The sequence below is a fragment of the Neovison vison genome, chromosome 4 (genome assembly GCF_020171115.1).
Source record: "Neovison vison isolate M4711 chromosome 4, ASM_NN_V1, whole genome shotgun sequence".
Taxonomy (NCBI): Eukaryota; Metazoa; Chordata; class Mammalia; order Carnivora; family Mustelidae; genus Neogale; species Neogale vison.
The window spans coordinates 195,623,151-195,636,701 of record NC_058094.1 but is presented as its reverse complement, the minus strand read 5'-3'; positions in this window follow the sequence as shown (position 1 = coordinate 195,636,701).

Genomic DNA, 13,551 nt, shown 5'->3' with positions numbered 1-13,551 from the left:
GAGACCAAGCAGATTATTTAGCCTGGCCCCTGTCAAGAGCAGTGCAATTCTGCTTTGGCCATAAACATTTGAGAATCACTGCAAGAGGCCCCTCCCCCAGAAGATCGGCAAGAACAGCAAGCCAAGACCAAGTTGACTGATCAATGAGAACAGTGGAACTCCAGAGCAAGGGGAATGGCGCACATAGAATTCATGGCTTTTTCCCCATGATTCTTTAGTCTTTGAAAGTTAAATTTTTTTAATTTTATTTTTTTTTATTCTATTTTTAAAAATTTTCCTTTCTTATTTTATTTTTTGAAGTATTTTTATCTTATCAATACCTTTTTAAACACTTTTTCAAATTTTCAATGTTATAGTCACATTCTATTCCTTCATAGTATTTAACCTTATTTTTTGTATACATATAGGTTTTTCCTTCTTTAAAATTTTGGGAGGCAGTTTCTTCTAACAGACCAAAATACATCCCAAATCAAATGTGTGGCCCTGTTCTACTCACTAGTTTTATAGATATATACTAAATATACACTAAACAAATTGGAAGAGACCTGAAACTATAGGGGCAGAAGAAAAAAGGGGGAAAACAATATATTTATATATTGTTATTATATTATTTATATAATAACAATTATATATTATATATTTATATACATATATTTAATTATCTATATAAATATATATATTTATAATATATATTATATATATATATATAATATATATTTCTGATATGTTTCCAGGGTCATTGCTACCCTTTTAGTATTTTGTTCTCTCATTCATCTATTCTAATCTAGATAAAATGACACGGTGGAAAAACTCACCTCAAAAAAAAAAAAGAAAGAACAAGAGGCAGTACCGATGGCTAGGGGCCTAATCAATATGGATGTCAGTAAGATATCAGACTTAGAGTTCAGAATGATGATTATCAAGGTGCAATCTGGGCTTAAAAAAAGCATGGAAGATATTAGAGAAACCCTGTCTGGAGAAATAAAATCCCTTTCTGGAGAAATAAAAGAACTAAAATCTAACCAAGTTGAAATCAATAAACCTATCATGAGGTACAATAAAAAATGGAGACTCTTACTGCTAGGATAAATGAAGTAGAAGAGAGAATTAGTGACACAGAAGACCAAATGGTGGGGAATAAAGAAGCTGAGCAAAAGAGACAAACAACTACTGGATCATGAGGGGAGAATTCGAGAGATAAATGATGCCATAAGATGAAACAATATTAGAATAATTGGAATTCCAGAAGAAGAAGAAAGGGAGAGAGGGGCAGAAGGTATGTTGGAGCAAATTATAATAGAGAATTTCCCTTATATGGCAATGGGAACAAGCATCAAAATCCAGGAGGCACAGAGAATCTCCCTCAAAATCAATAGAAATAGGTTCACACCTGGTCATGTAATAGTAAAACTTACTAGTCTCAGTGACAAAGAGAATCCTGAAAGCAGCTCAGGATGAGAGGTCTGTAACATACACAGTGGTAAAAATATCAGATTGGCAGCAGACCTATCCACAGACACCTGGCAGGCTGGAAAGAACTGGCATGATTTATTCAGAGGACTAAACAAGAAAAATATGTAGCCAAGAATGCTATATCGAGCTACGATGTCATTGAAAATAGGAGAGATAAAAAGCTTCCAGGACAAACAAAAATTAAAAGAATTTGCAAACACCAAACTAGCTCAACAAGAAATACTGAAAGTGGTCCTCTAAGCAAAGAGAGAGCTGAAAAGTAACAAACCAGAAAAGAGCAGAGACAATATACAGTAACTCTCACCTTATAGGCAATACAATGGCATGACTTTCAATAGTTACCCTGAATGTAAAGGGGCTAAATACCCCAATCAAAAGACAGGTATCAGAATGGATTAAAAAACAAGACCCATAAATATGGTGTTTACAAGAGACTCATTTTAGACCCAAGGAAACCTCCAGATTTAAAGTGGGGGGGGGGAGCTATATACCATGCTAATGGATATCAAAAGAAAGCTGGGGTGGCAATCCTTATATCAGAGAAGTTAGATTTTAAGCCAAAGACTGTAATATATGAGGAAGGACACTATATCATTTTAAGGGTCTATCCAACAAGAAGATGTAACAATTGTTAATACTTATTATGCCCCTAACATGGGAGCAGCCAATTATATAAAGCAATTAATAACAAAATTAAAGAAACATATTGATAACAATACAATAATAGTAGGGCACTTTAACACCCCCCTCAGTGCAATGGATAGATCAACTAAGCAGATCAATAACAAGGGCTTTGAATGACCCACTGGTCATTCTGGACCAGATGGAATTCACAGATATGTTCAGAGCATTCTATCCTAAAGCAACAGAATACACATTCTTCTCTGGTGCACATGGAACATTCTACAGAATAGATCACATCCTGGGTCACAAATCAGGTCTCAATGGTTACCAAAAGATTGAGATCATTCCCTGCATATTTTCATACCACAGTGTTTTGAAACTAGAACTCAACCACAAGAGGATAGTTAGAATTTAAATACATGGAGGCTAAAGAGCATCCTTCTGAAGAATGAATGGGTCAACCAGGAATTTAAAGAAGAATTAAAAATATTCATGGAAACCAATGAAAATGAAAACATGACTGTTCAGAACCTCTGAGGACCCTAGGAGGGAAGTATATAGCACTACAAGCCTTTCTCAAGAAATAAGAAGGGTCTCAAATACACAACTTAACCCTACACCAAAAGGGCCTGGAGAAAGAACAGGGGAAAAAAAAGCCTACACCCAGCAGGAGAAGAGAAATAATAAAGATAAGAGCAGAAATCAATAAAACAGAAACCAAAAGAACAGTAGAATAAATTAACGACACTAGGAGCTGGTTATTTGAAAGAATTAATAAAGTTAATAAGCCACTGGCCAGACTTATCAAAAAGAAAAGAAAAAGGACCCAAATAAATAAAATCATGATTGAAAGAGGAGAGATCACAACGAACACTGAAGAAATACAAAAAATTATAAGAACATATTATAAGCAACTATATCCCAACAAATTAGGCAATCTAGAAGAAATGGATACATTTCTAGAGCTGTATAAACCACCAAAACTGAAACAGGAAGAAATAGAAAACTTGATAACCCCCTAACTAGCAAAGAAATTGAAGCAGTAATCAAAAAATCTTCCAACAAACAAGTGTCCAGGGCTAGGTGGCTTCCCAGTGCAATTCTATCAACCATTTAAAGAAGTTTAATATCTATTCTTCTGAAGCTGTTCCAAAAAGTAAAGATGGTAAGAAAACCCAAACTCATTTTATGTGGCAGGATTACCTTGATCCCAAAGCAGAAAAAGACCCCAAAAAGGGGTCCCTGATGAACACAGATGTAAAAATTCTCACCAAGATACTGGCCAAAAGGATCCAACAGGAAATGAAAAGGATTATTTACCACAACCAAGTGGATTTTATTCCTGTGCTGCAAGGGTGGTTCAACATCTGCAAAACAGTCAATGTGATACACTTCATTAATAAAAGAGAAGACAAGAACCATATGATCTCCACAAATGCAGAAAGAGCATTTGATAAAATACAGCGTCCTTTCTTGGTTAAAACTCTTCAGTGTAGGGACAGAGGGAATATACCTCAGTATCATGAAAGCAATATACCAAAGGCCCATGGCTTTTGAGAATATCATTCTGAATGGGGAAAAACTGAGAGCTTTTCCCCTAAGTCCAGTAACAGGGCAGGGATATCCACTATTACCACTGTTGATCAACGTAGTATTGGAAGTCCTAGCCTCATCAATCAGACAACAAAGAGAAATAAAATGCATCTACATCGGCAGAGAAGTCAAATTCTCACACTTCACAGATGACATGATAGCACATGTGGAAAACCCAAAAGAATCCAACCCAAAATTGCTAGAGCTCATACAGAAATTCAGCAATGCAGCAAGATATGAAATCAAAGTACAGAAATCAGTTGTATTTCTGTACACTAACAATAAGGCAGAAAAAAAGAAAAATTAAGGAGTTGATCCCATTTACACCCCAAACCATAAGATACCTAGAAATGAACCTAACCAATGAGGCAAAGGATCTGTACTCAGAAAACTATAGAACACACAAGAGAGAAATTTAGGAAGACATGAAGAAATGGAAAAATTGTCCCATGCTCATGGATTGAAAGAACAAACTTGTTAAAATGTCTGTGCTACCTAGAACAATCTATACATTCAATGTAATCCCTATCAAAATACCTCCAACTTTTTTCCACAGAGCCGGAACAAACAATCCTAAAGTTTGTATGTACCCAGAAAAGACCCCCAAATAGCCAAAGGAATGCTGAAAAAGAAAACTAAAGCTGGTGACATCACAATCCCAGACTTCAAGCTCTATTACAAGCATCAGGGAACTAAAAATCAAACTACAATTAGATACCACCTCACAGTGGTCAGGCTGACTAAAATTAACATGTGAAGAAACAACATATGTTGGTGAGGAAGTGGAGAAAGGGGAACCAAACCCTTTTTCATTGTTGGCTACAATGCAAGTTGGTGCAGCTACTCTGGAAAACAGTATGGAGGTTCCTTAAAAACATTGAAAATAGAGCTACTCTATGACCCAGCAATTGCACAACAGGGTCATTACCCCAGTGATACAAATGTAGTGATCCAAAAGGGCACCTGCACCCCAGTGTTTATTGCAACAATGTCCACAATAGCCAATCTATAGAAAGAGCCCAGATCTCCACTGACAGATGAATGGATAAAGAAAATGTGCCATATATATATATATATACATATACGTATATATGTATGTATATATATATACATACATACATACAGTGGAATACTACTCAGCTATAAAAAAAAGAAATCTTGCCATTTGCAATGATTTGGGTAGAACTTGAGGGTATTATGCTAAGCAAAATAAGTGAGTCAGAGAAAGCAATTATCATATGCTCTCACTGATATGTGTAATTTAAGAAGGAAAACAGGATCATTTGGAAAGAGAAGAAAAAAATAAAGCAAGATGAAATCAGAGAGGGAGACAAACCATCGGAGCTTCTTAATCACAGGAAACAAACAGGGTTATTGGAAGGAAGAGGGTGAGGAGATGGGGTAACTGGGTGATGGACATTAAGGAGGGCATGTGATGTAATGAGCACTAGTTATGTAAGACTGATGCCACTGACCTCTCCCTCTTAAACTAGTAACACATTATAAGTTGATTAATTGAATTTAAATTATAAATAAATAAATAATAAATTGTTCAATCACAAATGTGAGTACTTTGAAGGAAAAATAAGCAAAATGTGTTGGCTTGTCCATATCTAATCTAGTTACTGAATTGATGATCAAAAGGATTAGACATTCCTGACTGATGATCTGGACATTCACAAAGGCATGGTAACAGACTATTGAGATAGAGTGTTTTTACAGGAGCTATAATATCAGTGTTTAATCAAGGAAACAGAACCACCATGAATTCAGAAGTAGACTGATTATAGGAATTTCACTGAGGAATTGACGTATTAGAGGTCTTAGGAACCAGTCAGCTAAGCCAAGGACATTTAAGCACTAAAGAGGGGCCATGATGGAGAAGTCATTGCCTCTGTATGTCTGCAGCTAAGGGTCCAGTGAGGGGTCTGCAGCCAGTGTTGAACAAGAAGGTCATTTGTCAGGAAGAAAAGCTGACCACAGAGTGGAGGAGATAAAGAACAACCTGAACATTGCTCGCACCTTTGCATTTTTCTGTCACCACATCTAACCACAACATTCAGAGATTAGTGCCTATTGCCTCCATAGCTCATTCAGATTTCCCTTTCAGCTACGTCAGAACCCAAACCCACATAGGGAAGGGGATTCCAGGGAATGTAGCTGCCAGCTTCACCAAGTTGGCAATAGAAAAGTCCACTACTACAGGAGCTATACATTAAAAGAAGCACATATGATTGTTTATATTGACATGGGAAGGCATCTAAGATGGTTTGGGAATGTTGAAACTTTCATTTTTTTGTGCATACTTCCATATCTGCACACTCAGGTGTCAAGGTCAACTAAAATCACTGTTCCACATCCCCCCCACGCCCATTTTTAGTGACTGATTTTCTGTCTTTGTAGTAACTGACTTTACTTCTTTTGGGGACATTAATGGGGAAATGTCAATTATATATGCATTTTGAGTAGGGAAAATTCAATCTTCTTCTTACATGTTTTTCCTTTACTCTTATACTACTACCACACTAACAACATGTCAACACCATGCAGTTCAGTGTGAAATCTACTGAGTGGCCTACAATTTAACTCAATTCTGACACTGTGTACCTAGAGATAAGCTCACATCCTATAGGTTAAGAACTCAGTCCCATGAGAATGACCCTCCCCCGCCCCGCCCCATCCTGATTTCAGATGTCAACTGAAAATACTAATAGGTCCCTAGGTTACTCACAACTTCTGTCCAACTTGTCTACAAAGCCAGGGTTCCCATTACCTTCTTCCCTTTGGATACAATTATTTGCTAGAACAGCTCAGAAATTCAAGGAAACACTTGCATTTACAAGTTTATTATGTAATGAAGTATATGATAAAGGATACAGATGAAAAATGAAATGAAGAGATACCCAGGGTGAGATCTGGGAGGGTCCTGAGCATAGGAGTTTCTGAATAGTAGGGGTACATTACTTCCTCCATATATGTATATGGTCACCAACCTAGAAGCTCTCTGAACCCATGTACATGCTTCATAAAAAGAAATCTCTGTAACTCAAATGTAGCATCTTAGTCACTTTATACTTAGTATTGTTGGGTTATAAAATTAGAAAAATTCAAATTATGGAAAACAAAATTAAAACCTTTTTCTATTTCTGTTATGTCAAAAAGCTGAGAGCTTTCCCATGTGGTGAGTCCACATGGGAAAGACAAATCCCCTTATCATTTGGCTTTGAAAACCAGAGGGGATGAATTTCACCAGTTCTTACAACCTGCAAACATAAATCCTGAAACTTTAAAAATCAGCTGTCTCTGCTCTGAGAGAACCAGAAGGACAGGGAGTGAGAGGAAACTGAGTCCTCACCTTAAAGAGATAACTTAGGAGTCCAGTGGAAATACAGCATAGAAGCAGCAGTTTGAAAATCCTATGGGGTAGAGGGGAGGGAGGCGTTTTTGGTTTTTATTAATCTCAGAGCCTGTGTTGGACGATCAGGGATAATTGGGAGGCTTCTCCAGGAATAAAGGAGATGGCCAGAGCCATTTCCTTTCCACACCCCAAAGCTGAGTATATCATGCAGTGCTGAAACTAGAGACCTAACTTACTAGCCTTTCATGCCTCTCCAACATGTTCCCCTGTAGACATGCCCCCCCCCCATCCAGCCAGGCCTCAGCTCCAGGTCTTTTCCTACAGTAAACTAGTACAAACTTTGCTAATGCCTCACTTACCCCTCTCCCCCAACCCCACATGCTTCTGCAGATCCACCCCCTTCAACGCACTCTTGACTAGCACCCACTCAAAGTGGTGCCAGAAGACTGGCAGTGTGCAAGCAGCCCCAACAGGGGCCAGTGTCACTCCAAAGTGTAACCACAAACACCAGTCAGACTGTGGCTTTGGCAGTGGGCTGGGACAGATAGCTGGTCTGACTACAGACCCCATGGACTAACGAAAGCTTCCTGAAGGACAAAAGAAGGAAAATATGTTGCTGTTCAGTGCTTCCATGTCTCTGGAAAATGTCTGGTCTAACTCAACACAAGTACAAGGCAGCCAAGACTGGCCCACTAATAGCACAGGAACCCAATACTGCCCACAACAAAGAGAGTCATTACAGATGACCAGACTGAAGGCAAATGTGGCTCAGCCACAACAGCAGGCTGCATGCAACACACATAGGAAATACCCTTGAAGTACCAGTTCCTGATGAACAGGAGACACTACACACTGAAGAGCACTATAGGACCTCTTCTTCATTAGGCTACACCTTTCAAGAGAGGAGATGTAGCTGACTTTATTAACACAGAGAAACAGATAGAAGATGAGACAAAATGAGGAGACTGAGGAATGTATTCCAAATGAAAGAATAGGGAAAACACACACACACACACACACACACACACACACAGCAAGGTAACCTAAGTGAAAAGGAGGAAAGTAATATGCCTGATAGAATTTGAAGTAATGATCATAATGATACTCACTGGACTTGAGGAAAGAGTGAAGGACCTCAGTGAGAACCTTTTCAAAGAGATAGAGAACACAAAGAAGAACCAATCAGAGATGACGAGCTCAGTAAATGAAATTAAAAATACATTAGATGGAATAAATAGTAGACTAGATGAAGCTGAAGAATGATTAGTGACCTGGAGAACAGAATAATGAAAGTAATAAAGCTGAGATAAAGGTGAAAAAAAAAAAAAAAAGCCATGAAAACAGACTTAGGGAACTCAGTGACACCATCAAGCATAGTAACATTTACAATATAGGGATCCAAGAAGAGGAAGAGAAAGGAAAAGGAAAAAAAGAGAGGGAAAAAGAAGAAATATTAGCTGAAAACTTCCTGCACCTGGGGAAGAAAACAAAAATCCATATCCGGGGGGCCCAGAGAAGCCCCCAACAAAATCAACCCAAGGAGGTTTGCACCAAGGCACATAGTAATTAAAGTGACAAAAAGCAGTGATAAAGAGAGAATTATAAAAGCAGTAAGAAGGAAAAAAGAAAACAGTTACATACAAGGGAAACTCAATGAGGCTATCAGCTGATTTTTCTCTTTTTTTAAAAAATGGTTTTATTTATTTATTTATTTATTTGACAGACAGAGATCACAAGCAGGCAGAGAGAGAGAGAAAGCAGGCTCCCCACGGAGCAGAGAGCCCAATGTGGGCTCAATCCTAGGACCTTGGGACCATGACCTGAGCTGAAGGCAGAAGCTTTAACCCACTGAGCCACCCAGGCTCCCTTCAGCTTATTTTTCTTAGCAGAAACATTGCAAGCCAGAAGTGAGTGGCATGACATATTCAAAGAAAAAAAAAAAAAAAAGCTGGGTAGGGAAAATCTTCAGCCAAGAATGTTCTATCCAGCAAGGTTATCATTCAGAATAGGAAGGTAGATAAAGAGTTTCCCAGGAAAACAAAATTAAAAGAATTAATAAGCACTAAACCAACCCTATCAGAAATGATAAAGGGGATTCCTTGAGTAGAAAGGAAAACCATCAGTAGGAGTAAGAAAAGTAGGATGCACAAAAACAGTGAAATTCAGATATCTATAAAGATTGGTCAAGAGACTTACAAAATAAAAGGATGTAAGGTATGATATTGTGTACCTAAAACATGGGGGGTGGGGATAGAAGTAAAGAATGGCTTAAACTTAAGCAACCATGACAATATGGTTGACAATATACATGGCAATATGCAGATGTTATATATAAACCTAATGGTAACCACAAATTAAAAACAGTAATAGACATGCAAAAAAATAAAGAGAAAGGAATCCAATTATATTGCTAAAGAAAGCCTAATAATCATGAGAGAAGAGAGCAAGAAAGGAACAGAGAAGAACCTCAAAAACAACCATAAAACAAGTAATAAAATGGCAGTAAGTATATACCTGTCAATAATTTACTTCAAATGTAAAAAGACTAAACTCTCCAATCAAAAGACAGGGTGACAGAATGGATGAAAAAGTAAGACTCACCTAATTGTTACCTACAAGAGACTCATTTCAGACCTAGAGATACATGGGCTGTATCTCCTCTGGGGGATGGAGAAGACTTTATCTTGCAAATTTATATGAAAAGAAAGCTATAGCAGCAATTCTTTAAAACAAAGACTGTAACAAGAGACAAAGAATACTATGTAATAATAAAGGGAATAATCTAACAAGAAGACATAATTCTAAATATATATACCCAACATGGGAACACCCAAATACATAAAACAATTAATAAGAAACATAAAGGAAGTAATAGAGAGTAATACAATAATTGCAGGGGACTTTGACACACCACTTACTTCAATGGATAGATTATCCAAACAAAACCAAGGAAACAGTGGGTTTGAATGACACATTGGACCAGATGGATTTAACAGATATATACAGAACACTCTACCCTAAAACAGCAGACTCCACGTTCTTTTTGAGTGCAAATAGAACACTCTCCAGAATAGATTGAATTTTAGTTCATAAATCAAGTCTCAACAAATTTTAAAAGGCCAAAGTTATGCCATGCACCTTTTCTGACCAAAATGCTATGAAACTAGAAATCAACAACAAGAAAAAAATCTGGAAAGAGCACAAATACATAAATAACATGCTGCTAAACAATGAATGAGTCAATGAAGAAGTCAAAGAGGGAATTAAAAATTACATGAAGAGAAATGAAAATGAAAGCACAATGGTCCAAAATCTTTGGGATGCAGGAAAAGCAGTCCTAAGAGGGAAGTTTATAGCAATACAGGCCTACCTCCAGAAGGAAGAAAATTCTCAAATACAATCAACTTTACACCTAAAGGAGGTAGAAAAAGAAGAACAAAAGCCAAAACCAGTGGAAGTAAGAAAATAATAAACATTAGAACAAAAATAGAGGAAATTAAAGATGGCAGAAGAGTAGCAGACTGAAATGACATCACATTGCGGGAGTTCAGCTAGATAGTTATCAAACCATTCCAAACACCTACAAACTCAACAGGAGTTCAAAGAGAAGAAGAGCAGCAATTCTAGGAACAGAAAATCGACCACTTTCTGAAGGTAGGACCTGCAGAGAAGTGGATCCAAAACGATGGGAAGATAGACCATGGGGGGAGGGGTGGACTCCTGGCAAGTGGCAGAGTAGTGGAGCACAAAATCAGAAATTTTAGAAGTAGGCTCCAGAGGCTCAATAGGGGTTTAGCACTTGCAGGGACCATGTGGTCTCAGGACCAGGAAAGACACAAAAAGACCAGGGTTGTCTGAATGTGGCAGAGCCCCCAGGTATTAAAGCAGGGAAGCCAACTACGGAGACAGAGATGAGGAGTGAGCTCTCAGCTTGGAGTACCTTAAGCTGTGATCTTCAGCACAGTTGGAGCACTGCTCTTTAAGCAGGGACCCTACAAGTGGCAGATCCAGGGAGACACACCTTCCTTCTCTGGAGGCAGGAATCTGCTGGGTTTGGAGACTCCAAACTGGGCTGTGCACCAGAAACAGAAATGCTTGGTCACAGGCCAGGTGAGCCCAGAGTGTGGCCAGAGACCAGGGAGATGGGAGTGATTGACCCTTTTTCTCTGAAGGTGCATCAAGGAGTGGGGCCCTGAGTTCTCAGCCCCTCCAGGCTGGAGATTGGGAGGATGCCATTTTCATTCCTGTCCTCCAGAGCTCTATGGAAAGCATTCAGGGAACAAAAACTCCCCAGAGTGAACTTGAGCATATTTCTTAGCATGGCCCCTTGGAAGGGTGGTGCAATTCCACCTCTGGAAAAGACATTGAAAATCACTACAACAGGCCCCTCACCCAGAAGATCAGCAAGAACATCCAGCCAAGACCAAGCTCACTGATCAGGGAGAAGAGCAGAACTCCAGAGGGAGGGGAAAGCAATGCATGGAATTCATGGCTTTCTCCCCGTGATCCTTTAGTCTTGCAAAGTTAAATTAAAATCTTTAAATTTTTTTTATATTCTAATTTTTTAAACTTTTCTTCTCTCTTCTTTTAATGTTTTTAAACTAGTTTCTTAATAACACTTTTCAAAAAAATCTTTTTAAACCTTCATTATAATAGTCATATTTTATCTTTCATTGTATTTAACCTTATTTTTTGTATACATATAGGTTTTGTTTTTTCTAAAAAATTTTGGGATATAATTTCTTTTAATTGATCAAAATATACTCTAAATCTATCATAGGGCTTTGTTCTAATCTCTAGCCTGAGCACATTCTCCCCTCTACTTTATTTTCTTCTTTTTTTTTCCAACCAACATATCTTATCATTTCCTTTTTTAGAATTTTTTTCATCTTTACAGTCATATTCCATCTCTTCACCATGTTTACCCTTATTTTTGTATATATGTAAGTTTTTCTTTCTTTAAAATTTTGAGAGGTATTTCTTTCTAAGAGATCAAAATACACCCCAAATCAAGTGGGTGGCTCTGTTGTATTCACCAGTCATATGTATATATGCATATATATATATATAATATATATTATATATATATATATGCATATATACATATGACTGGTGAATGCAGAAGAATAGGGGTATATACATACATATATGTGTGTGTATATATATATTTTAATTACTTTTTACCCCTATTCTTCTCCCCCCAATTTGGGGGTCTCTTCTGAGCATATATTTTTGGTTAGCATATATTTTTCTGGGGTCTTTGCTACTCTTTTAGTATTTTTTTCTCTCATTCATATATTCTTACATGGATAAAATGACAAGGTAGAAAAACTCACCACAAAAAAAAAAAAAAGGAACAAGTGGTAGTACCAAAGGCTAGGGACCTAATCAATAGAGACATTGGTAATATTTTAGATCTAGAGTTCAGAATGATAATTCTCAAGGTGCTAGCTGAGCTTGAAAAAGGTATGGAGGATATTAGAGAAACCCTGTCTGGAGAAATAACATCCCTTTCTGGAGAAATTAAAAGAACTAAAGTCTAACCAAATTGAAATCAAAAAAGGAACTAATGAGGTGCAATCAAGAATGGATGCTCTTGGGGCGCCTGGGTGGCTCAGTGGGTTAAGCCTCTGCCTTCAGCTCAGGTCATGATCTCAGGGTCCTGGGATTGAGCCCTGCATCGGGCTCTCTGCTCAGCGGGGAGCCTGCTGCTTCCTCCTCTCTCTCTGCCTGCCTCTCTGCCTACTTGTAATCTCTGCCTGTCAAATAAATAAATAAAATCTTTAAAAAAAATGGATGCTCTTACTTCTAGGATAAATGAGGCAGAAGAGAGAATTAGTGATACAGAAGACCAAATGGTGGAGAATAAAAAAGCTGAACAAAAGAGAGACAACTACTGCACCACAAGGGGAGAATTCGAGAGACAAGTGATACCATAAGATGAAACAGTATTAGAATAATTGGGATTTCAGAAGAAGAAGAAAGGTGGTGGTGGGGGAAACAGAAGGTATATTGGAGCAAATTATTGTAGAGAATTTCCCTAATTTGGCAAAGGGAACAAGCATCAAAATCCAGGAGGCACAGAGAACCCCCCTCAAAATCAATAAAAATAGGTCCACACCCCATCACCTAATAGTAAAACTTACAACTCTTAGTGACAAAGAGAAAATCCTGAAAGAAGCTTAGGACAAGAAGTCTATAACATACAATGGTAGAAATATTAGATTGTCAGCAGACTTATCTACAGAGACCTGGAAGGCCAGAAAGAACTAGGGAGAGGGAGAAGCAGATTCCTGCTGAGCAGGGATCTCAACACGGGCTTAATCTCAGGACCCTGAGATTGACCTGAGCCACAGGCAGACACTGAACATACTGAGACATCCAAGTGTCCATTTCTATATACTAAGTGCATTTCTATATACTAAGTGCATTTCTATATACTAAGAATGAAGTGGAAGAAAGAAAAATTAAGAAAATTGTTCCATTTATGATTATACACAAAA